Source organism: Galeopterus variegatus, unplaced genomic scaffold (genome assembly GCF_000696425.1).
Source record: "Galeopterus variegatus unplaced genomic scaffold, G_variegatus-3.0.2 Scaffold1191, whole genome shotgun sequence".
Taxonomy (NCBI): Eukaryota; Metazoa; Chordata; class Mammalia; order Dermoptera; family Cynocephalidae; genus Galeopterus; species Galeopterus variegatus.
Genome location: NW_007727302.1, coordinates 76,000 through 88,820, shown reverse-complemented (window position 1 = coordinate 88,820; position 12,821 = coordinate 76,000). Strand labels below are relative to the sequence as shown.

Sequence of the window (12,821 nt, the reverse complement as noted above, 5' to 3'; positions counted from 1 at the left end):
TTTAGATTACAATATATCAGATTTTGGTTCTGTGAGGCTGCTTTAAGCCTGATAATGCAAGCAGGAAGCCTTAATTCTACTGCTTTACATTTCCAGATCACCAGAGGAAAAGTATACATAGAACACAAAAGGAAAGTGATGACCTAAGGTTTAGTCCCAGTCTCTTCTACTAATTTGCTGTGTGACTTCAGGCAAGTCACTCTCCTTCTCTGGATCTCTATATACTTCTTTGTAAAGTTACAGGCTTAGATTTGGTGATCCATTTCTAAATTCCCTTCTATGCCTGACATCTGGCATTTCCTCGTTACTCTAAGGGCGGTTCTCAGACCACAGCATCAGCATCACCTGGGAACTTGTTAGAAACGTAAAGTACACCTACTGATTCAGACCTACAGAATCTGAATTTGCATTTTAACAGGATCCCCAAATGATTTGTAGGCACACTGAAGTTTGAGAAACACTGTTCTAGAACTTCTCACAAAGACCGAGGCCAACTTGGAGCATGACATCTGCAAGAAGCTAGAAGAAGAATGAGGCTGTCACAGGACTTTACTGAATGTGATCAGAAGCAGCTGGCCAGTAGTAAGGGCCAGAAAGAAATGCTGCAAGATCCTTTTAGACTCAGCTGTGATCCATAAAATGGCTCTCAAGTACTTAGTCTCTAAATTTGAAGTCTTTAAATAAAATGACTTAAAAGATACTAATTATGCATGGAAGTCTAACCATGAACCAAGCATTAGTGAATCCAAAGTTCCTTCTGTACCGGCATGCTGCCAGCAGGCATGAACAAGAGCTCTAAAATCAGCAAAGAGGTCACCTCTGAAACCACAGCATTTCTCCCAGCCTCACCTGTCTCCTGACTGGTCCTTGTCAGCAGAACTTCAGTTTCAGTTGGAATACCACAGACAAGACCATACTCAAATGAACACTGTCTGGACCTAGACAACAGGGAAGAGGTGCGAGAGGGCCAAGACCTCTGGGGTCACAGACCCACACAGAGTCAGCCCCGTGGAGCACAAAGGGAAGAAGGGGAGAGGCACAGAGTGAAAGCAGCACAGACTAAACAAACCTAGTGGTGGAGCCCCCTTCTTCCAAATCCAGGGAGACCAGTGTAGGGAAAATATAGGAAAATGGTCAGGGCCCCTCAGATGTTCAGAATCTTGCCAAGCATTTGATATAAAAAAATCCACATGTGCCCAGGTGTTCCTTGGTTACTATCTAATGTAATTGCATGTGGGTACCCAGGTGTCCTGGGTTGTAGACCTAAGTATAAAGGACTAATGGCTCTGATACACGGAGCTTCTCGGGATGTTCCTGGAGGCCACTAGGGTGGCTGCTCCTAGCTCTGAATAAAGCCTATTAACTTTTTACCCACAGCTTCCAGGATCTTTTCCTATTACGTAGCTCGTGGACTTGCATGTGAAGGGTTTGTGATCCAGTCTGTAGAACAGTCTTGAGGGGTCGGTGAGCCCTAGCCCTAGTTTGACAACCAGTTTCTGGCTTGGTCACCATCCAGCTGAGAAAGTTTCATTCAGCCAGTGAGGCTTTGAGACAAGCAGAGAACCATCCTAAGCTCTGGGTTCTAGTCCTGACTCTACAATGACGGGCAGGCAGCCTCCCTGACCATTCCCCACACTTTCCAGATGAGAAGTCATCACTTGCTCCTCTGTTATCACTAATCCTGACGTGGGATTCTACTGCACACTGTAGAATTATTTACCTGTGTTTATATGGCCACATCACCCACTACGCAAGGGCTATATCTCAATTGCCTGTTTCACCAGCAATGGAGAGGACAGGAGGAATGAGAGGAAAAGGAGGGAGAGGGGAGTGGGATCTTAGGCTTGATGACTGTGCAGGTCATCAAAAATTTGGAAAGGAGCCTCTTTCTGAAGAGCTTTCAATGTCACAGGGCTCATTTTTTATCCTCAGAACACTAAAAATGTAATTTATAACCCTCAAAGCCCAGCTCCCAAAACTTATTGCACCTGATAAAGGCTCCCCTTCTACCTTATGGTTTCAAAATCACACAATAACTACATACATCATCAGGGAGTATTTTTGACCACCTGATTTCACCAACCAGCACTGATAGAAATCTCAAATGGACATATGACTATAAAATTCTCTGTAAGCCATGAGCTGCAGCTATGAGGGGATCTTCATAAAGTTCATGGATTCTTATTATCTTTTAATTCCATTTTTCCACGAACTTTTTGAAGTACCCTCATAGACTCTACCTCCAAAAATCAATCTTCAAAATCTCCAAATCCTATACAAAACCTAAAGGAGCAAGATGACAGGTCTCCTGATTATCTTTGCTATCCTTCTTAAATAAGCCTACTCTTACTGTGGTGGGGGAGATGGGCAAGAAGATTACTTTGAGCACCTACTGAGTGGGCTATGACATGCTCCATTCCTCACTTAGGGAGGGATAAGGGCTGCCCTCTGTGAGTCATCACTGAGAGTTGCCTCCTGGCAGACTTCTAAAATTCACCTTTTCTAGGATGCCTTCTCTGAGCTCCAGGGTTGCATTAGGTGCCCACACCAACATACACCACCATCTGGTATTGCATACCCTTATCGTATCATCCATAAACTATAAGCTTTGTGAGAATGGCTCTGTAAAACTTACCTCTGTATTCATTGTGGCCTGCACAAAGGAGTCATTCAACAAGTGTTTTATGAGTGAATGAATGAATGAATGAACCAACGAAAAAACCAATAAACAAACAAGGACCAAAGATCATTCGGTTTTATGTGTCACTCAAGACTGCCCTTCAAACTTGTTGTGAGTCCTTTCCGATCCACCATCTGTGGTGGAATCGTCACCAAGATGCAGATTTTCCTAAGAAACCTTATGGGGAAGACCATCACTCTTGAGGTTGAACCCTCAGATACAACAGAAAACGTAAAGGCCAAGACCCAGGATAAGGAAGGAATTCCTCCTGATCAGCAAAGACTGATCTTTGCTGGTAAGCAACTGGAAGATGGACGTACTTTGTTTCATCATAACATTCAGAAGGAGTCAACTCTTCTTGTGTTGAGACTTCATGGTGGTGCTAAGAAAAGGAAGAAGAAGTCTTATACTACTCCCAAGAAGAATAATCATAAGAGAAAGAAGGTTAAGCTGGCTGTTTTGAAATACTATAAGGTGGATGAGAATGGCAAAATTAGTAGCCCTCGTTGGGAGTGCCCTTCAGATGAATGTCGTACTGGAGTTTTTATGGCCAGCTACTTTGACAGACATTATTGTGGCAGATGTCGTCTGACTTACTGCTTCAACAAACCAGAAGACAAGTAATTATGTATGAGTTAATAAAAGACATGCACTTAAAAAAAAAAAGCTGTTGTAAGTTAGGCCTACTCCTCAGTCTAAAAGCTAGAACGGGGCTGGCTGGTTAGCTCAGTTGATTAGAGTACGGTGTTGGTAACACCAAGGCCAAGGGTTCAGATCCCCATACTGGCCAGCTGCTAAAAACAAAACAAACAAAAGCTAGAACAAAAAGAAAAGACCCTGGGGGTGGGGGGTCTGGGAGATTTGAATCTGAAAAAAATTGGGACTCAAACTGGCTTGGAATTTTTTTCTGGACTGAGGTATTCTAATAAGTAGGCTATTCTGACCCATTTCAGGTTCTGCAATATTTTGTACTATTCCTACCAGAATTTTCAGGTCAGAAATATATTCTTTAGAAACTGAATGCTGTTTATATTTTAGTTATTAAATGCAATTTGAAAGTGCCCAGCACAAAGTCATTGTTTAGCATTTGTTGAATCTCAATTTATAGAATTCTATTTCTCTATGCTACAAACTAAGAATTTTGCAAATAGTGGAATTACAGAACCACTCTGGGCCACCCACTTTTGTGAATATAAAATCACTTAAGTAAGGCAAGCTGACTTTGGTGGAATAGCCTCTATTTTTCGTTCACTTACATAACTCTGCATTGTCAAAGTGCACCAATAACTGGTGCTGTCATCTCTCATGCCCCCAAGAAGAAACTCCTTTGGGGCTCTTTCTACATTTATTTTCAATTGCCAGATCCCCAAAGGAGAAAATCAAATCACTGACGTTATTTCAAACTTCATGCTCAGGGCAGCCACTAAGAGGATAACAGGACAGCTCAGCTTTGGCTCTCTTTGAAGTAGAAGACACCCCATGGCTGTGAAGGAAAGGCAGGACACGTGTGTGGACATTCAAAATACAGCAAGGAAACCCAAAACAACAGAAAGACAAGAGGAGCTGGAGGAAAAAGCTGTTTGGAACTATGAATCATTCCGAGGTAACTTATTAGGTTATTATATAAGAAGCAAAATGAGCTTTCAGCATTGCCACTCACTCATTATTTTAGCCATTCATGCATTCATTCAGCAAATGTTCATTGGGCACCCATTATATGCCAGGCACTGCACTAGGTAGGCAGGCAGCATAAGAAAGAGGTCAAGCAGTAGAACATCAGCCTGAACTGCTCACTCTGTTCCTGCCACACTAGGCTTCATTAAGGTCTTTGTGCAAGGTTCTCTCATACTTTGGCACAGATCTCACCTTAAATGTTTCTTCCGACAGGAGGTCTTCCCTGATTTGTACCCCCACCCCACCCTGAACTAGATTAGGCTTGGCTGTTGTATACCATAGCATCTCCTTTTTAACACTCTATACACTCCTCATTACTTTGTCTTCTCCAATAGATGGTAAGCTCTATGTGGGCAGGGACTGCCTCTCCAAGTGTCTAGCCTAATGGCTAGAATATAGTAAGATTCAATAAATATTCACTGAACAAATAAATAAACAGGTGTTTATGGGCAAAGGACAGGCCCTGAGAGGCACAGTGGGTAAGTATGAGATTTGGAGCTCAACAGACTCGAATATGAACCCCAGCTCTACCACTCATTAATTATGTCACCTTACGTAAGTCCCATAATCTGAGCCTCAGTTTCCTTATCTGTAAAACAGAAATATTACTTCATAGAGATATGGTGAAGATTAAATAATACAATGTGGATAAAGTGCTGTCACAAAACAGATTCTCAACAAATGCTATCCTCCTACCCTGCTACTCCACCCCTGACCTCTCCTGTTGTTAAGAAAGCGTTGATAACACCAAGGCAGGGCCCCAACTCTACACAAACTTATTAAGACAGGATTCAGGTATGGGTAACAAGATAAAAGCTGGGGCAGGTCAGCACAGGGATAACAGCCTAGATGACATCTTGCTGACCCCCAGGCTCTGAAATTGAGCTCCTTCAATCTGCTTGACCAAAACACAATACTAGGCCCAGAACTGAGCCTGCAGATGAAGATCAAATGGCTACAGCCATGGGGTGAAGATGGCAGAAATTGAGCCCATTCCTCAAAAAAAGAAATGTCCTTTGAATCACCCAGACAAAAGCATACAAAACTCTCTTCCCCAACAATGCTGTCTATAGGTAACTTAAGGGAATCCAAAGGTCTACAAGTGGGCTGAGTAACACCAGTGAAGGGAAAAGCAGCACAGTTCAACAGAAGGAGTACTATACCTAGAATCAGAAGACAGGGCTCAAGTCCAAACCCTGCCACCTACTAGATATGTGACTTGGGGCAAGTCTTTCCCTTATCTAGGTCTCATTTCACCATCTGTAAATTGGAGGGATTGGACTAGGATGATGTATAAGGGCCCTCACAGTACTAAAGATCTGAGATTCTAGACGCATGTCATTCAGCTGTAATAAGTGGGCAAAGGGAGAACTCTTCAATCACACACACCAGTGCACTTCTGTTCTGCTCCACTGCTCTCAATTACACAGCAGATAAAATGATCATAAGAAAGAGCTAATATGGTATTTCCTGAGCCTATTTAGTCTCCCAATTCAGCACAGCACCTGTTTCTTCTGCATTTGCAACTTACTAGATAATATCATCAAAGGCACTCCCTGAAACAGGTACCATTTGTTACCTACTTGGGTATTTCAGTTATACTTTCTTTTTTTTAAGACTAGCTAAAGTATTACAAATATGAATCAATAAAATTGCCAAACAAAATTTACCCAGAAAACAATTTTCTTCTTTCTTTGTTTCCATTGTAATAACTGCAGTACATTTAATGAATTACTGGCTTGCCCTGAAAATCAGACTACTATCCAGAAGGAATATGGAGGCAAAAATATAATGCATGCTTCACTAACACATAATGCCACACAGAATGATGTAACCCATTCATAACCTAGAGCCTTTTGTTACACTATAAATGATACTCAATATCCCAGGCCTACTGCTCTCCACTACCCACTTCCACCCCAAACACATATCCAGCATTCACTAAGTACCAATTAATATGTCCTAGCCCTTCTTTTTAGGGCTGGAGAAACAGAGTAATTAAACACAATTGCTGTCCTTAAATAAACTCTGAGCCTAAAGGTCAAGTGGTCCCAGCAGTGAAAAAACAAGTGGCAGACTAGAACACAGTCCATATGCCATAAAACGGCTTCTGTGAGCACTTAGGCCAAAGAAAGGGCTGCAAAACATTGCCCAATATCTACACTATAGAAAGCCACATAACACTGGAGCTGTGGTTCTCAAAGTGTGCTCCCAGACAAACAGCATCAACACCACCTGAAAACTTGTTAGAAATCAAATCCTCAGGCTACATCCCAGACCTACTGAATCAGAAACTCTGGGAATAGGGTCCAGCAGTACGTGTTTTATCACATCCTCCAAGTGATTCTGATGCATACTTAAATTCGAAAATCACTGCCCTAGAACATCCAAACTGCTGTATGTTTGCAGTAAAAATACTAAGTTGTTAATTAAACCTAAGAGAAAAACAAAATAACTGGGTAAAAATATGTTGATTTTCAATGTATCTTAAATGTTGGTATTTTGGAAAAAGCAGGTTTATTAGAGAAAGAAGGATAGAAGAGACAAATGCTGTTCTGATATAGCAGGTAATGTCTGCACATGTTCAGAAGCCTCTGAGGCTTAAGGCCCCAGGCCTTTTTCTGTGTGGTACTTCATTTCCAAATATAGGCCTTTTCTGTTCCTTCAGCTGAGAGCCCTTCACTTCAGAGAGTGTTCCCACACATTCACTAGCAGGGCTCTCAGAGCTAGCAACAATTAAGATCACTTTTTTTAACTCATAAATAGAAGGAGGATGGAAAGTAAAAAGAAAAGAAGCAATAAATATTCCTGAGGTGACTAAATTGAAAAATGTAGGGAGAATTGAAAGGAAGATGGAGAAATAAATGGGTGGGTACATATTAGAAACAGATTACTTAGAGTAGGATTTGCTGAGCTCTGAATAGCTAAAGAAGGAAGGGGAGGATCAGTCCTAGAAGGAAGGAAAAGTGGTAATGAAGGAACATTGAGACATTTCTTTGCCTCAGCCACCACATGGCTAAATCAACCCCGAACAGCTTAGTTGCTGTCCAGAGCCTAGTTTTGTCTTTTCTTGTTTTGTTATTGCTTTGGGGTGGGACTGGAGATGCAGAACAAATGGAAATGCACAGCAACTTCAAGGTGAGTGGTTGGGGGAAGGGACAGTATAATGAGCAATGGTTTGTTTTTATGCATATTAATTCAGTCAGTGGCCATAATTAAGGGGCATCATTATATTTTACAACATTGCTAACTAACTGAGCTAACTGACCAGCTCTATGATATTTTTAAATGCATGAGCCACCATGTAATAAAAAGTGCTCATGATGATAAAGGCTATACTGAGTTATACATTAATGGTCTACTGCAACTAAGCTTTAAAATAATACATTTGATTTTAAAATATCTATTTTCCTACAACGAAACTTGATGTCAAGTTAAGTCTACTTTTATGGTCCTAATGCAATTTTCCACCAGCACACCACAAAATGTTAAATACTGAGGAACACTATAATGATGAAAAGTCAGCTGTACTGTAACAGCAAATTTCCTGTAGAGATGATGTGAGGTTCTACAGGTCACAAAGGAAAAGACATAAATCATAAATTAATCATTAATCATAAATCTAAAAATAGATCATTTCTATCATCTTTCATTTTAAATGGGAACATAAACAACTCCCTGAGCTTGGAAGGTTGTAAATTTAATAATGTTCTTCAGTTCACTACTAGTTCTCATTGATTTTCTCTCATTTTAATCTGTATTGCTTGATTAATGTTACTTTGTGACATCCAAATGGCAAACTGAGGAAGAAAAATGATATGCATTGAGTTGGACTTCCATTGGAAAGAAACTGGGAATCAAGAGACCTAGGTTTTAATACATGCTCAGTCACTACTAGCTGTTGTCTGTGGGAAAGTCACTTCATCTCTCTGGCTTCAGGCTCTTCATATATAAAATGAAACAATAATCTTTGCCATAATTCGGAAAACTGTTGTGATAAGCAGATGAGAAAACAGGGAATTGTTACTACAAGGCAGTACCTAAATTCCCCCAAGTTAAAAACAAACGAACAAGCAAACAAACCCTCTACTGAAGGACAAATTACTTTTAAAAGCTTTTAACATTAGGCCAAGAAAAAGATGCTGCTTTAAAAAGGATCACAAATATCAAGGTAGGCAAGAAAACTGGAAAATAGTTTTTCAGTGTTGCTGGATCCTTACATTTTGCATCATCAAAATAAGTGTCTGGAAAAATCAAGTTTGAGTAATTTCAAATGTTGCTACAGTTACCATAGCAACACAGAGAACCAGTCAGTTGGAGCAATCAATAATAGCCATCAACAAGTGGCTCTTCTTTTCCTATCACAACAGCCACAAGAAAGTTTCTACTAAAGGTGGTACTTCCATGCTTTTACTTCTCTGAAACATACAGTGTCAAAATGCTCATAGAATCAACAGGACTGAAGTGGTTTTCAGAATAAATTGAATAATTAAAAATGCTAGGTTTTTTTTTTATTTTTTGTTTTTTTGTTTTTAAGTAACAAGATCCTTTAATGAAAGGTATCGTCTGGGTACATATATCACTGCTATTACCCAGGATGGTATACCAATCAAATGAGTCTATGGAAAATTTATTCTCAATGTTTCTTTAGTTGCTCTATTAATAAAAGGTAATACAATATGTGATAAATGTGTACTCAACATAACAAGAGCTTTCGATCTCTCTTATCATTAGTGGATACTCAAATTCAAACAAGCCAAACCATCCCTTAGATCACAGTTCAGACCACAGAGCAAGGCAAATATTAGCTTAGCTTGTTTCCCAGCTGCTAACCCAGACAGAGTTCAATCTGATTATACATTCAGAAGAAAAAAAACTGCCTATGTCATTTATCTTTAATTCCTGGTCCTGTTACATACCTGACAACTCTCTTCCAGAGAGACCCACTGCTTAAACACTAGTTCTACTATTAACTTCAACAATGGTTCACTTAAAAGCGATGGGACTAGTCATGGGGCCATGACTGGGGAACCTTAATGTAAAAACTTCATAAAGATCTCGCAATCTTCTGGCAATTCCAAAACAAACAGATTTCTGGGCCTCAGGCTACATGAAATTTTTGCTCACGGAAGAAAAGGAACTACAGACGAAAGAGTACTGAGTAACCTTGGCCAAATGAGTTTCTAATAAAATTACATAATCAAAAAATTTTTATCTTGATTTTATTTTTCCATAACAATAAATGAAATTATTTGAAGGAAAACTTTACCTACAATTCTACCACCTAACACCATGGCATATCTTTTTTCTCATTATTCAACATTCCCTTCAAATCCATATCAGAGCACAAAGAGAATTTTACTCAGAGACATGACCCAGATCCCTTTTCTCACTTAATTTAGAGAAAGGTTTTTCAAACTAAGTCCTACAGAGCTCTAGTGTTCTTCGGATGTGCCTCAGGAGCCACCACAAAAAGGGGACTTGCCAGCAGGCTGCCAAGTGGTAGCCTTCATTCTTCCACCCCCACTTTCCAAACCGTATTTCCAAGTCAATAGGAACAGTTACATTTTTATCTGTTTTACATTTTGAGGCTCTGCATACAATTGTATTTGAAAATAAAACAAAAAAATGGTTCTGCAACTACTAAGCATTTAAAAAATAAGAATGTATAGAATCATGAAATTTTAGAGCTAGAAAGAATCTTAGAGAGCCAATACTTTTATTTTATAAGTGCTAAAAGCAGACACAAAGAGAAGAAAGACTTGCCCAAGCTTATATAGGCAATTAGGAATTAGAATTAGATCCCAGGTCTCCATTCCCAACACAAAGGCCCTATTCCTAATTCAGGAACTATTCATTCATTTATTCAATAAATATTTATTTTTTAAATTGTACATTTTTATGGGGTAGTTTGTTGTTTCAATACACACACATATTGTATAATGATCCAATAAGAATAGTTAGCATATCTATCACCTACACATTTATCATTTCTTCGTGGTTATAACATTCAAGATCTTCTTTCCTAACTAGCTTGAAATACACCATACAATATTATTAGCTCTAGTTACCCTAGAGCACTAGAACTTATTCTTCCTATCTAAATGTAACTCTGTAACTTTGTACCATTTACCAACCTGTTCCCCTCCCCTCCTCTGCCCTCCCCTTCCCTGTCTCTGGTAACCACTATTCTACTCTCTATTTCTTTTTATTTTTAATTTATTTTTTTCTTAATTGATCCATGATAATTGTATATATTTATGGAGTACAATGTAATATTTGGGTATATTTACACAGTGTGCAATGATCATTCAGGGTATTTAGCATATCCATTACCTCAAACATTTGTCACCTCTTTGTGTTGGAAACATTTAAAATCCTCTCAATTAGCTACTTGAAGTTATACAGTAATTTGTTGTTGACTGTAGTCTCCCTATATTGCTATAGAATACTAGATCTTATTCTTCCTATTTCTCTACAATTTTGCATCTTTTGACCATCTCGAATATTTATCAAGTGCTACTATGTGCCAGGCACTGATTTGAGCACTGAGCAGTCAAAAGAGACAAAGAAAAAGAAAAAGAAAAAGAAAAAAACCTGCTAACAGTGTAGTAGAGGAAGAAAAATAATAAACACAACAAATGCGTAGTTACATTAGAAGGTAATGAAGCAAAGAGGGGGCAGAGGGGCCCAGAGTGAGAGAATTAGAGGCTGCAATTGGTGAATTTCCTCAAAGAACACTGCCATTAGGTCCTTATGTACCTATCAAGAATATGTGTGTACGTGTTATAACTCTCATTAATTCAGGCTCTCTAACTCAGAAAAGGAAAAAATCTAATTGTAAGTCTGTCTGAAATTTCCCAGGACTCCATCTATTTTTTTAAAATGGCATGCAGAGCAAATCTGTATAATATAACAAGCAGAATATTAAAACTATTTGGTAAAAATGTTAAACAGTACCCTAGAAGCACACGCAAGTACATTAATTGCTGCACTTGGCTCTAGAATAAGCCAAGAATGTGGCAAAAAAAAGAAGTTAGGGGACCTGGTTGCCAAGCTTATTCTGCTGGGTGATATTAGATGATTAAGTTATCTGAGCCTCAGTTTCCTTATCTGTAAAGTAAGAGGGCCAGAACAGATATTCTCTGAAGTTCCATGCTGTTATCATTCAAATAGCAAAGCCCGCTACTGTGCCAAAAGCATTATGTAATACCTTAATAGTCATATCAGCATTATTATTTGAATCCAAACCCCAACCATAACACATTACATTTATAGAGTTCTTCACAGTTTTCAATGTGTTTTCACATGAATTATTCTCATCTGACAAGTAATAGAACAGCATTTTTTTTTTTTCATTTCTTAATAAGGCTAGTCCCTAAGTCAATCAAAGTTAATATGAAGCTTCCCACTCTCTACAGCCCACAGTCTGGTCCAGGTGTGGCTCTGGTCAAGGAAACCTGCAAGCACTTCACAGAGAGACTTGCAGATAGGGGTACCATTCATTAGTGCTGAGGGTGGCAAGAGCATATGGGATACCTTTAAAACCAAATCCCCATTTGTGGGGCACAGGGAATTTTCAAATGCAGCATTTCTGACACTCAGGCATCTGCCACTATAGCAGTATGGGTATAGGGATCAAGTACCAGAATGCAAACTTTAATAATTCTGGCCATAATAAGTATGTGAAAAGAACCTTTAAAAGGTCTATATCCTTTCATTGAGGAATCCTATTTCTAAAAATCCTTCCCAAGAAAATAATGAGAGATTTGACCAAAGATTTAGGAATGAAGATTGCTGTAAACTAGATTCCCCTGCACACCCCCCTTAGCCCCCACCCCCAAACCTCACTGAAGCTTAATTCCCCCCACTGTAACTGTTGAGAGTGGGAAATCCTATTTTGGTAATTGAAAGGTGGGTGAGGCTTGAAGACGTGATTAGATCGCAGGGCCATGCTGTAGAGAATGGACTAATACGGTCAGGGGCGTGTTTCTGAGGGCTTTAAAAGGAGAGTGCATGAGGAACTCTCTCTCTCTCTGCTCCACTATTTTCTGCCATGTGAGACTCCTGCATTCCTGTAAAGATACCACCAAAGAAGACCCTCACCAGATGTGTTCCCTGGACTTTGGACTTCCCAGCCTCCAAAACTATAAGCAATAAATATTTTCTTACAAAGTACCCAGTTCCGTACATTCTGTTATAAGCAACAGAAACAGACTTAATACAAAGATGTTGATCACAGCATAATTTTTAGTAGCGAAATCCTGGAAACAACCTAAATTTCCAAAAATGATCACATAAATTGGGGCACATCCAAATAATGAGATATTATTTTTTAAACATTACATAATTATTTTACAGAATTTTTGAATAATGTGGGAAAATATTCTCAGTATAACTGTAGGTAGAAAATCTGTACATAAAGCAAACATACTATATACTCATATAACATCTCATATTTTTAAGA

At 39.1% G+C, this 12,821-nt stretch overlaps 1 protein-coding gene and 1 pseudogene across 1 annotated transcript in view; one reads left to right on the top strand and one right to left on the bottom strand.

The window, feature by feature from the left end:
* The window catches only part of LOC103592652 (secretion-regulating guanine nucleotide exchange factor-like), a gene marked incomplete at its 5' end in the record, with an annotated part of 221,382 nt that overhangs the window by 151,246 nt on the left and 57,315 nt on the right, over positions 1-12,821 (bottom strand). The gene's annotated exons all lie outside the window — the stretch shown is intronic.
* On the top strand, positions 2,837-3,304 carry LOC103592648 (annotated as a pseudogene).